The sequence below is a fragment of the Caretta caretta genome, chromosome 7 (genome assembly GCF_965140235.1).
Source record: "Caretta caretta isolate rCarCar2 chromosome 7, rCarCar1.hap1, whole genome shotgun sequence".
In the NCBI taxonomy this organism is placed as follows: Eukaryota; Metazoa; Chordata; order Testudines; family Cheloniidae; genus Caretta; species Caretta caretta.
Window position 1 is genome coordinate 82,412,463 of NC_134212.1, and position 12,642 is coordinate 82,425,104.

Genomic DNA, 12,642 nt, shown 5'->3' on the forward strand with positions numbered 1-12,642 from the left:
AGAGTATAAAGGTGTCTTAAAACTACCTTTGCCTCACCTATTACAGTGTTGCACGGAGAAGAGTTTTTCCTGGATTGAAAGTTCTGGCCCAATATGTGTAAAATGAATAGCCAGCAGCTATCAACTAGTTCCTCAAGTAAAGACAACCCATAGACTGTGTGTTATGCTATACAAAGCACACGGGATCTTTTATAAGGGAGAAGGCAAATATGCCATATTTATTAAAAATACAACAGTTAGCATATGTTTTTCAGTCGTCCCCCCCCCCCCCCCCCAGTTGATGGTTTTTATAGTTACCAGTCTGGATCAATCTAGTGGCCAGCCAGATTGGTTGCAGAGGGGAGCTGGGCTTTGTCGGTTGCGATTCGATGCTCCTGGAGTAGTGGCAAGACGAACCCAAAATCCCATGGCAAAGCACCCTGTTCTTATAGTCCCTTTTTTTTTTTCCCCTCTGTTGAAGTCTATGGATTTTGCTGTGTCAGTTTGTGACCGGTTACTACTTAATTGGTGCATCTTTTGATGTAAACATTCCAATACACCTCTGAGAGGGTTGTCCTGTCCTGGTTCCCATTTAATCAATTGTCCTGTCTTTAGGGGTGCCAGCCTTCACCTCAGGGTTGTCAATTTGCCCGTCCTTCATTATGGATGCGCATTGATGGTTTTCTGGTGTTAAGTCTCTTTACTCCTTTTTCCTTGACCATCTGGCTATAACAATGGCCTTCACGCCTTATCTTTTCCTGATGCATACATTCCTCATTCACACAAACAGTTCTTTTTACAGAGACCTTTGAGAATACAAACAGTGTCCATTTATTTTGAATCCCCCTAACATGGACACAATACAAGATCCTGTCTTTTACTTACTAAACCTTAAAACAAAGAAATGTATATTTAACTAGAGTGCCTAATTTGTAATACATATAGGAAATCATAGTAGACATTACTTATCCTAAAACAAAAGGGTGACTATAATCAGTCATAAGGATTGTTCTCATCTGTCCCTGCCTTAACATCAGTACAGACACTGGCAGTCTTTCAGAAGCATTCCTACCAATGTCCCAGAGGATCATTCCTTTCTGCTATTCAAAAAGGGTGGCTGGTAAAATGAAATCAAAACATACATTAGTACCTCTATTCTTATAGTACAATTATAAAACCCTGCTCCTACAAGTGTACCATCTTGAAAACCATTCTTCCCTAGAAGAGAAGTAGCTAGTTGTGCCAACAGTTGTGTAGATACACAAAATGCACACAGCTGAGGAATTTTCATGTCTTTAGCTACTAAAGGGCTCACGCACTTCATAGCTTGTCTAGGTTGAGCTCATTGCATACACCAGGGCCTCCTTGCATTCCTCCATTGCCCCCCTGAGCTCTGTGTGACCCTCCCATCCCCTTCTGTTTTAGGGACTCCCTGCAGTACCTCCACCATGCTTGGGGCTATGGGTGTGCCCCATTCTCTGTGTCAGGGCTTCTGTGTGCACCCTGTTCCCACTTCCCCTATGCCAGCAGCTCTATCTCCCCCTGTGTCAGGGCCCCCATTTTCACCCAACTGAAGGTTCTGTGTACCTTTAGCACATTGGGGGCCACCATTCTCTTCCCTTCCACCCCCATCCCAACAGCTGTGTGCATGCTCCCATTTCCCGCTCCCCACCACCATTATTATTTATCTGGGAATAAGTCATTGAGGGTGTCAGTATATTAAACTCTTTGGGGAGGATGAGCAGAGATGAGATAATGTTCTGTCATGCTGGAAGGTTTTGATGGTTGCTGTCAACCAGTTTGTAGACAGTAGACAGTTGCAGAGGTGCTTGAAGCTGTGGCTATGCTAAATGCCAGCAATGCCCCTCTGCCATGTACACTGGTCAAACTGGACAGTCTTTACATAAAAGAATAAATGGACACAAATCAGATGTCAAGAATTATAACATTCATAAACCAATCGGAGAACACTTCAATCTCTCTGGTCACTTGATTATAGACCTAAAAGTTGCAATATTACAACAAAAAGACTTCAAAAACAGACTCCAATGAGAGACTGCTGAATTGGAATTAATTTGCAAACTGGATACAATTAACTTAGGCTTGAATAGAGACTGGGAGTGGATGGGTCAATACACAAAGTAAAACTATTTCCCCATGTTTATTCCCCCACTGTTCCTCAGACGTTCTTGTTAACTGCTGGAAATGGTCCATGTCATAAATATAAAGGGAAGGGTAAACCCTTTTGTAATCCCTCCTGGCCAGGGGAAAGCTCCTCTCACCTGTAAAGGGTTAAGAAGCTAAAGGTAACCTCACTGGCACCTGACCAAAATGACCAATGAGGAGACAAGATACTTTCAAAAGCTGGGAGGAGGGAGAGAAACAAAGAGTCTGTGTGTCTGTCTATATTCTGTCTTGGCCGGGGATAGACCAGGAATGGAGTCTTAGAACTTTTAGTAAGTAAACTAGCTAGGTATGTGTTAGATTATGATTTCTTTAAATGGCTGAGAAAAGAATTGTGCTGAATAGAATAACTATTTCTGTCTGTGTATCTTTTTTGTAACTTAAGGTTTTGCCTAGAGGGGTTCTCTATGTTTTTGAATCTAATTACCCTGTAAGATATCTATCTACCATCCTGATTTTACAGGGGGGATTTCTTTATTTCTATTTACTTCTATTTTTATTAAAAGTCTTCTTGTAAGAAAACTGAATGCTTTTTCATTGTTCTCAGATCCAAGGGTTTGGGTCTGTGGTCACCTATGCAAATTGGTGAGGCTTTTTATCCAACATTTCCCAGGAAAGGGGGGGGGTGCAAGTGTTGGGAGGATTGTTCATTGTTCTTAAGATCCAAGGGTCTGGGTGTGTAGTCACCTAGGCAAATTGGTGAGGCTTTTTACCAAATCTTGTCCAGGAAGTGGGGTGCAAGGTTTTGGGAAGTATTTTGGGGGGAAAGACGCGTCCAAACAGCTCTTCCCCAGTAACCAGTATTAGTTTGGTGGTGGTAGCGGCCATTCCAAGGATAACGGGTGTAATATTTTGTACCTTGGGGAAGTTTTGACCTAAGCTGGTAAAGATAAGCTTAGGAGGTTTTTCATGCAGGTCCCCACATCTGTACCCTAGAGTTCAGAGTGGGGGAGGAACCTTGACATGGTGGCATAGTGGTGGGATTAACCTGAAATCATTTTGAGATCCAGTTGAGATTTTTTGAACTAGAAATACAGATTTTAAAAAGGATTTTTTTTTTCCCTTTGGAAAGGAAGTCCAGAAAGCAGCTGAAACTGAAAGCAGCTTGTTTTTTCTCTGCTTTGTGGCCAAGCAGAGACAAAAGGGGATTATCTTTGTGAATTGCAGGTTTTCTTTGCCTGGAGGCAGGGTACTTAACTCCTGCAGGGAAATTCAGTCTTCCAACCCAGAGTTTTTTTTTCCCTAAAAGTAAATAGGGGGTGTGTGTTCTACCCATTTGCTTTTTCTTTGGGCTGGGTAAGCAGGTTTCCAAATAGTTGGAGGTTTTTTGCTTTGATTTGGGCCCAGAGCAGAGACAAGGGAATTGTCTTTTTCTGTAGGCTGACAATCACTATCAGAGAATAGGTATTCTATTCCAGCACAGCAAAATTTTACAGCCAAGTTTTGTTTGTTTGTTTCTGAACCTCGGGTGTAAAGTTAGTTAAAAACAGAGAGGTTAGAATGACAAAATCCGTGGCTTGACTACAGCTGGCATTAGCCAAATTTCAGGCTGAGGAAAAACAAAGGGAACATGAAAGACAGATAGAACTCATGCGGCTGGAGAAGGAGGTACAGGAGGCTGCCCACAAGAGGGAAATGGAGGCAAGGAAGCATGTGGAGGAGGAGAAGGAAAAAGAGAGGAAGCATGTGGAGGAGGTGGAGGAGATAAAGGCGTAGCAGAATATACCAACAAACCCTAGCAATCCTTCTCCAGGTACCACATCCCATTCCAGAAAGTTCCCCACCTACAAGGCAGGTGATGATACTGAGGCCTTCTTAGAAAACTTCGAAAGGGCCTGCCTTGGGTACAGCATCTCTACCGACCAATACATGGTAGAGCTGAGGCCACAGCTCAGTGGACCCTTAGCTGAGGTGGCGGCTGAAATGCCTAGAGAACACATGAACGAGTATGAACTGTTTAAATCCAAGGCGAGAGTCAGAATGGGGATAACACCCGAGCATTCTCGTCGGAGGTTCAGAGCCCTAAGGTGGAAACCAGACGTGTCATTTACCCAACATGCCTACCACATTGTGAAACATTGGGATGCCTGGATATCAGAAGCAAGTGTTGAATCTCCAGTAGATGTGCCCTTCCTAATGCAAATGGAACAATTCTTAGAGGGTGTTCCTGAGGAAATAGAAAGATACATCCTAGATGGGAAGCCCAAAACTGTAATCGAGGCAGGAGAGATTGGAGCCAGATGGGTGGAGGTGGCAGAGAAGAAGAAAACTGGTCGCAGTTGGAGCGGAGACCAGAAGGGACAACCCCAGACCCCACCCTATTACCGGGGGCCGCCCAAAGCCCCACCTACCTCCCAAAGAACCCTCCAGACCCCTTATCGTCCCACCACCCTGTTCTCCAGCAACCCTCCTCGCCCCAGTGACCCGTCAGCTGGACGATGTTTTAAATGTAACGAGCTGGGGCATGTAAAGGCCAACTGCCCCAAGAACCCCAACAGATTACAGTTCATTGCACCGGAATCACACCAGAGGTCCACAGGCCCAGATAGCTCCCAGATACCCTTGGAGCAGAGGGAAACTGTGAGTGTGGGCGGGAAGAAGGTCACCGCGTGGAGGGACACCGGAGCACAAGTGTCAGCTATCCATGCTTCCTTAGTGGACCCCAATTTAATCAACCCAGAGATCCAAGTGATGATTCAACCCTTCAAGTCCAACTCTCTCGATTTGCCTACAGCCAAGTTGCCTGTCCAGTACAAGGGCTGGTCAGGAATGTGGACTTTTGCAGTCTATGATGATTATCCCATCCCCATGCTGTTGGGGGAAGACTTGGCCAATCATGTGAAGCAGGCCAAGAGGGTGGGAACAGTCACCCGCAGCCAGGCTAAACAAGCCGTGAGGCCTAGCTCTGTTCTGGAAACTTCTATCAGGACCCGGTCAGAGGTGATGGACCCGGACCCCAGGCCAATGTCTGCAACAGCAGTAGTGGATCCAGTCCCAGAGTCCCAGACGGAACCAGTCCCAGAACCGGAACCAGCCGAACAACCAACACCAGACCCCGTGTCAGCACTGAATCCAGTACTTGCAACCTCAACACCAGAGGGCCCCACCGACCCTGAACTGGCAGCAGCCAATAACCCGACACAAGAGGCTCAGCCGGAGCCTGAATCCCAACATAGTGCACCAGCGGAGAGCGGTTCACAGTCAACAGAAACAGCTCCATCCCCTATATCGCTTCCAGAGGGACCAAGCCTAGTCCACAATCCAATGAGGAACTGATGTCTCCAGCATCAAGGGAACAGTTCCAGACCGAACAGGAAGCAGATGAAAGCCTCCAGAGAGCTTGGACGGCGGCACGGAGCAACCCACCGCCTCTCAGCTCTTCTAATCGATCCAGGTTTGTTGTAGAAAGAGGACTTTTATACAAGGAAACTCTTTCTGGTGGACACCAGGAAGACTGGCATCCTCAGAGACAGTTGGTAGTTCCAACTAAATACCGGGCCAAGCTCTTGAGCTTAGCCCACGATCACCCTAGTGGCCATGCTGGGGTGAACAGGACCAAAGACCGTTCGGGGGGGTCATTCCACTGGGAGGGAATGGGCAAGGATGTTTCTACCTATGTCCAGTCTTGTGAGGTGTGCCAAAGAGTGGGAAAACCCCAAGACCAGGTCAAAGCCCCTCTCCAGCCACTCCCCATCATTGAAGTTCCATTTCAGCGAGTAGCTGTGGATATTCTGGGTCCTTTTCCAAAAAAGACAGCCAGAGGAAAGCAGTACATACTGACTTTCATGGATTTTGCCACCCGATGGCCGGAAGCAGTAGCTCTAAGCAACACCAGGGCTAAAAGTGTGTGCCAGGCACTAGCAGACATTTTTGCCAAGGTAGGTTGGCCCTCCGACATCCTCACAGATGCAGGGACTAATTTCCTGGCAGGAACTATGGAAAACCTTTGGGAAGCTCATGGGGTAAATCACTTGGTTGCCACTCCTTACCACCATCAAACAAATGGCATGGTGGAGAAGTTTAATGGAACTTTGGGGGCCATGATACGTAAATTCGTAAATGAGCACTCCAATGATTGGGACCTAGTGTTGCAGCAGTTGCTCTTTGCCTACAGAGCTGTACCACATCCCAGTTTAGGGTTTTCCCCATTTGAACTTGTATATGGCCGTGAGGTTAAGGGGCCATTGCAGTTGGTGAAGCAGCAATGGGAGGGATTTACACCTTCTCCAGGAACTAACATTCTGGACTTTGTAACCAACCTACAAAACACCCTCCGAACCTCTTTAGCCCTTGCTAGAGAAAACTTACAGGATGCTCAAAAAGAGCAAAAAGCCTGGTATGATAAACATGCCAGAGAGCGTTCCTTCAAAGTAGGAGACCAGGTCATGGTCTTAAAGGCACTCCAGGCCCATAAAATGGAAGCATCGTGGGAAGGGCCATTCACGGTCCAGGAGCGCCTGGGAGCTGTTAATTATCTCATAGCATTCCCCACCTCCAACCGAAAGCCTAAGGTGTACCATATTAATTCTCTAAAGCCCTTTTATTCCAGAGAATTAAAGGTTTGTCAGTTTACAGCCCAGGGAGGAGACGACGCTGAGTGGCCCGAAGGTGTCTACTACGAAGGGAAATGTGGTGGTGGTGTGGAAGAGGTGAACCTCTCCATGACCCTTGGGCGTATGCAGCGACAGCAGATCCAGGAGCTGTGCACTAGCTACGCGCCAACGTTCTCAGCCACCCCAGGACTGACTGAACGGGCATACCACTCCATTGACACAGGTAATGCTCACCCAATTAGGGTCCAACCTTACCGGATGTCTCCTCAAGCTAAAATTGCTATAGAACGGGAGATCCAGGATATGTTACAGATGGGTGTAATCCACCCATCTGAAAGTGCATGGGCATCTCTAGTGGTTCTAGTTCCCAAACCAGATGGGGAAATACGTTTTTGCGTGGACTACCGTAAGCTAAATGCTGTAACTCTCCCAGACAACTGTCCAATGCCACGCACAGATGAACTATTAGAGAAACTGGGAAGGGCCCAGTTCATCTCTACCTTGGACTTAACCAAGGGGTACTGGCAGGTACCGCTAGACGAATCTGCCAAGGAAAGGTCAGCCTTCACCACACATCTCGGGCTGTATGAATTTAATGTACTCCCTTTCGGGCTGCGAAATGTACCCGCCACTTTCCAAAGATTTGTAGATGGTCTCCTAGCGGGATTAGGAGAATATGCAGTCGCCTACCTTGACGATGTGGCCATATTTTCGGATTCCTGGGCAGACCACCTGGAACATCTACAAAAAGTCTTTGAGCACATAAGGGAGGTAGGACTAACTGTTAAGGCTATGAAGTGTCAAATAGGCCTAAACAGAGTGACTTACCTTGGACACCAGGTGGGTCAAGGAACTATCAGCCCCCTACAGGCCAAAGTGGATGCTATCCAAAAGTGGCCTGTCCCAAAGTCAAAGAAACAGGTTCAATCCTTCTTAGGCTTGGCCGGTTATTACAGACGATTTGTACCGCACTACAGCCAAATCGCCGCCCCACTGACAGACCTAACCAAAAAGAAACAGCCAAATGCTGTTCAGTGGACCGAAAAGTGTCAGAAGGCCTTTAACAAGCTTAAAGCGACACTCATGTCTGACCCTGTACTAAGGGCCCCAGACTTTGACAAACCGTTCCTAGTAACCACAGATGCGTCCGAGCGTGGTGTGGGAGCAGTTTTAATGCAGAAAGGACCTGATCAAGAATTCCACCCTGTAGTGTTTCTCAGCAAAAAACTGTCTGAGAGGGAAAGCAACTGGTCAGTCACTGAAAAAGAATGTTATGCCATTGTCTACGCTCTGGAAAAGCTACATCCATATGTTTGGGGACGGCGTTTCCACCTGCAAACCGACCATGCTGCACTGAAGTGGCTTCACACCGTCAAGGAAACTAACAAAAAACTTCTTCGGTGGAGTTTAGCTCTCCAAGATTTTGATTTCGACATCCAACACATCTCAGGAGCTTCTAACAAAGTGGCTGATGCACTCTCCCGTGAAAGTTTCCCAGAATCAACTGGTTAAAATCATCCTTGAGATGTGGAAAATATTGTTAGTCTTTATGTACTTGGTAGTATATTTAGAGATGCATGTGTCTTATTAACTCTGTTTTCCTAGAGCTCCAGGAAGAAATCCCAGCCAGTGTTTCACCCTAGCTGAGATTTGGGGGGCGTGTCATAAATATAAAGGGAAGGGTAAACCCCTTTGAAATCCCTCCTGGCCAGGGGAAAGCTCCTCTCACCTGTAAAGGGTTAAGAAGCTAAAGGTAACCTCACTGGCACCTGACCAAAATGACCAATGAGGAGACAAGATACTTTCAAAAGCTGGGAGGAGGGAGAGAAACAAAGGGTCTGTGTGTCTGTCTATATGCTGGGTTTCTGCCGGGGATAGACCAGGAATGGAGTCTTAGAACTTTTAGTAAGTAATCTAGCTAGGTATGTGTTAGATTATGATTTCTTTAAATGGCTGAGAAAAGAATTGTGCTGAATAGAATAACTATTTCTGTCTGTGTATCTTTTTTGTAACTTAAGGTTTTGCCTAGAGGGGTTCTCTATGTTTTTGAATCTAATTACCCTGTAAGATATCTATCTACCATCCTGATTTTACAGGGGGGATTTCTTTATTTCTATTTACTTCTATTTTTATTAAAAGTCTTCTTGTAAGAAAACTGAATGCTTTTTCATTGTTCTCAGATCCAAGGGTTTGGGTCTGTGGTCACCTATGCAAATTGGTGAGGCTTTTTATCCAACATTTCCCAGGAAAGGGGGGGGGTGCAAGTGTTGGGAGGATTGTTCATTGTTCTTAAGATCCAAGGGTCTGGGTGTGTAGTCACCTAGGCAAATTGGTGAGGCTTTTTACCAAATCTTGTCCAGGAAGTGGGGTGCAAGGTTTTGGGAAGTATTTTGGGGGGAAAGACGCGTCCAAACAGCTCTTCCCCAGTAACCAGTATTAGTTTGGTGGTGGTAGCGGCCAATCCAAGGACAAAGGGTGGAATATTTTGTACCTTGGGGAAGTTTTGACCTAAGCTGGTAAAGATAAGCTTAGGAGGTTTTTCATGCAGGTCCTCACATCTGTACCCTAGAGTTCAGAGTGGGGGAGGAACCTTGACAGTCCACCTTGATTATCACTACAAAAGGTTTTCTCCTACCCCGCCTTGCCGGTAATAGCTCATCTTAAGTAATCACTCTCCTTACGGGTGTGTATGGTAACACCCATTTTTTCATGTTCTCTGTATGTATGTGTATATATATATATATATATAGGATATATAAATCTCCTCACTGTATTTTCCACTGAATGCATCTGATGAAGTTGTAGCTCAGAAAAGCTTATGCTCAAATAAATTGGTTAGTCTCTAAGGTGCCACAAGTACTCCTTTTCTTTATGCTGAATAGATGACAGGGGGCTCAATGGATTCCTGTTATTTGTCTCCCTTTTGGCTTTCTGATTTTCCCAAAATCAATAGGGTTCTGGCCACTAATGCCTAGAACATTCCCTGAAATTTTGGAATTGATCAGATGTGGTGTTCAATAGTTAGTTGTTACAGACAGATGGAATAATGTCAACAAGTTGAGTGTATGGCTTCACAAGATTGGCCAATAACTAGTCAAGTGTAGCAAGAGATGCCTTTGCCCCACATGTAAGGGCAGAGAAATAGTCTACACAGGCTTTTAGAATGTGGTGAAGTCTCCTAATTGTGTGCAAAAATTCTGGTAAAAGCACTGACCTGTTTCTCTCTGTGGTTAGTGCTAACCAGACACCCTGGAAATTACAGATGGCAGAACTTAAACTTGAGCATATACACAAGTGTGTGGGAGACAGTCAGCTATGTAGATGGACTTACTCAGCCTTCAAGATCTTCCTCCTCTAGTGTCCTACCTTGATTATTCAGTCTTTCCTATGACACTAATGACAGATTTCAGAGTAACAGCCGTGTTAGTCTGTATTCGCAAAAAGAAAAAGGAGTACTTGTGGCACCTTAGAGACTAACCAATTTATTTGAGCATAAGCTTTTGTGAGCTACAGCTCACTTCATCGGATGCATACTGTGGAAAGTGTAGATCTTATTATATACACACAAAGCATGAAAAAATACCTCCTCCCACCCCACTCTCCTGCTGGTAATAGCTTATCTAAAGTGATCACTCTCCTTACAATGTGTATGATAATCAAGTTGGGCCATTTCCAGCACAAATCCAGGTTTTCTCACCCCACCCCCACCCCCACAAACTCACTCTCCTGCTGGTAATAGCTTATCCAAAGTGACCACTCTCCTTACATTGTGTATGATAATCAAGGTGGGCCATTTCCAGCACAAATCCAGGGTTTAACAAGAACGTCTGGGCGGGGGGCGGGTAGGAAAAAACAAGGGGAAATAGGCTACCTTGCATAATGACTAAGCCACTCCCAGTCTCTATTCAAGTCTAAGTTAATTGTATCCAATTTGCAAATGAATTCCAATTCAGCAGTTTCTCGCTGGACTCTGGATTTTAAGTTTTTTTGTTGTAAAATAGCGACAATCATGTCTGTAATCGCGTGACCAGAGAGATTGAAGTGTTCTCCGACAGATTTATGAATGTTATAATTCTTGACATCTGATTTGTGTCCATTTACTCTTTTACGTAGAGACTGTCCAGTTTGACCAATGTACATGGCAGAGGGGCATTGCTGGCACATGATGGCATATATCACATTGGTGGATGTGCAGGTGAACGAGCCTCTGATAGTGTGGCTGATGTGATTAGGCCCTGTGATGGTGTCCCCTGAATAGATATGTGGACACAGTTGGCAACGGGCTTTGTTGCAAGGATAGGTTCCTGGGTTAGTGGTTCTGTTGTGTGATATGTGGTTGCTGGTGAGTATTTGCTTCAGGTTGGGGGTGCTGTCTGTAAGCAAGGACTGGCCTGTCTCTCAGGATTTATGAGAGTGATGGGTCGTCCTTCAGGATAGGTTGTAGATCTTTGATGATGCATTGGAGAGGTTTTAGTTGGGGCCTGAAGGTGATGGCTAGTGGGGTTCTGTTATTTTCTTTGTTGGGCCTGTTCTGTAGTAGGTGACTTCTGGGTACTCTTCTGGCTCTGTCAATTTGTTTCTTCACTTCAGCAGGTGGGTATTGTGTTTGTAAGAACACTTGATAGAGATCTTGTATGTGTTTGTCTCTGTCTGAGTGGTTGGAGCAAATGTGGTTGTATCGTAGAGCTTGGCTGTAGACGATGGATCATGTGGTGTGGTCTGGGTGAAAGCTGGAGGCATGTAGGTAGGAATAGCGGTCAGTAGGTTTCTGGTATAGAGTGGTGTTTATGTGACCATCGCTTATTATCACCGTAGTGTCCAGGAAGTGGATCTCTTGTGTGGACTGGTCCAGGCTGAGGTTGATGTTGGTATGGAAATTGTTGAAATCATTGTGGAATTCCTTAATTCCTTAAGGGCTTCTTTTCCATGGGTCCAGATGATGAAGATGTCATCAATGTAGCGCAAGTAGAGTAGGGGCATTAGGGGATGAGAGCTGAGGAAGCGCTGTTCTAAGTCAGCCATAAAAATGTTGTCATACTGTGGGACCATGCGGGTACCCATAGCAGTGCCGCTGATTTGAAGGTACACATTGTCCCCAAATGTGAAATAGTTATGGGTGAGGCTCTCCTTACAGTGTGTATGATAACACCCATTTTTTCATGTTCTGTGTGTATATAAATCTCCTCACTGTATTTTCCACTGAATGCATCCGATGAAGTGAGCTGTAGCTCACGAAAGCTTATGCTCAAATAAACTGGTTAGTCTCTAAGGTGCCACTAGTACTCCTTTTCTTTTTGCGAATACAGACTAACATGGCTGCTACTCTGAAATCTGTAAAAGTAATTAATTCTATGTGAGATGAACTCTGTATCTTTACCAAGCTGAAAACTCTATTTTCAAGGAGCCTGCGGGAGGCAGGGGCACCTCCCCTACCTTCCTGAATATAGATAGTTTCCCCCAAGGGAAGGGTGAGCTATGAGGAGCACTGCAGTTAGGTTTTTTTTTCCTAAGTGATCTGTACTCTGTCTAATGGTGGGATTCTGAGAGAAGGTGTATTTAAGATATGGGGGAGTTTGAACAAGTGAGTGCTGGAGCCAGAGGCTAGGCAGCTGGACAATACGTTCCAGCTCTCAGAATGGGATGCCATTCAGAGTCTGCTGCACCCTGAGAATGTGCCCAGGGACCCCAAGACTGGGGCAGTAGCTGGGCTCCGTTCAGATGCTGGAGGCTTAAACCACCTAGGGGTCCCAGTGGCTGGTTCCTTCACAATAATCTAGTGAAGTATAGGGGCTTGACCGAGAATTTGACAGCTTTATATTCTGAAGAATTCCTCTTGCTCTGTTTTCAAATATACAACTTTGGATTTATATATGGAAAGTGTTCTTCACTGCTTGGGTTTTCCTTGTTTTGCTTTTGTACCCCCCCC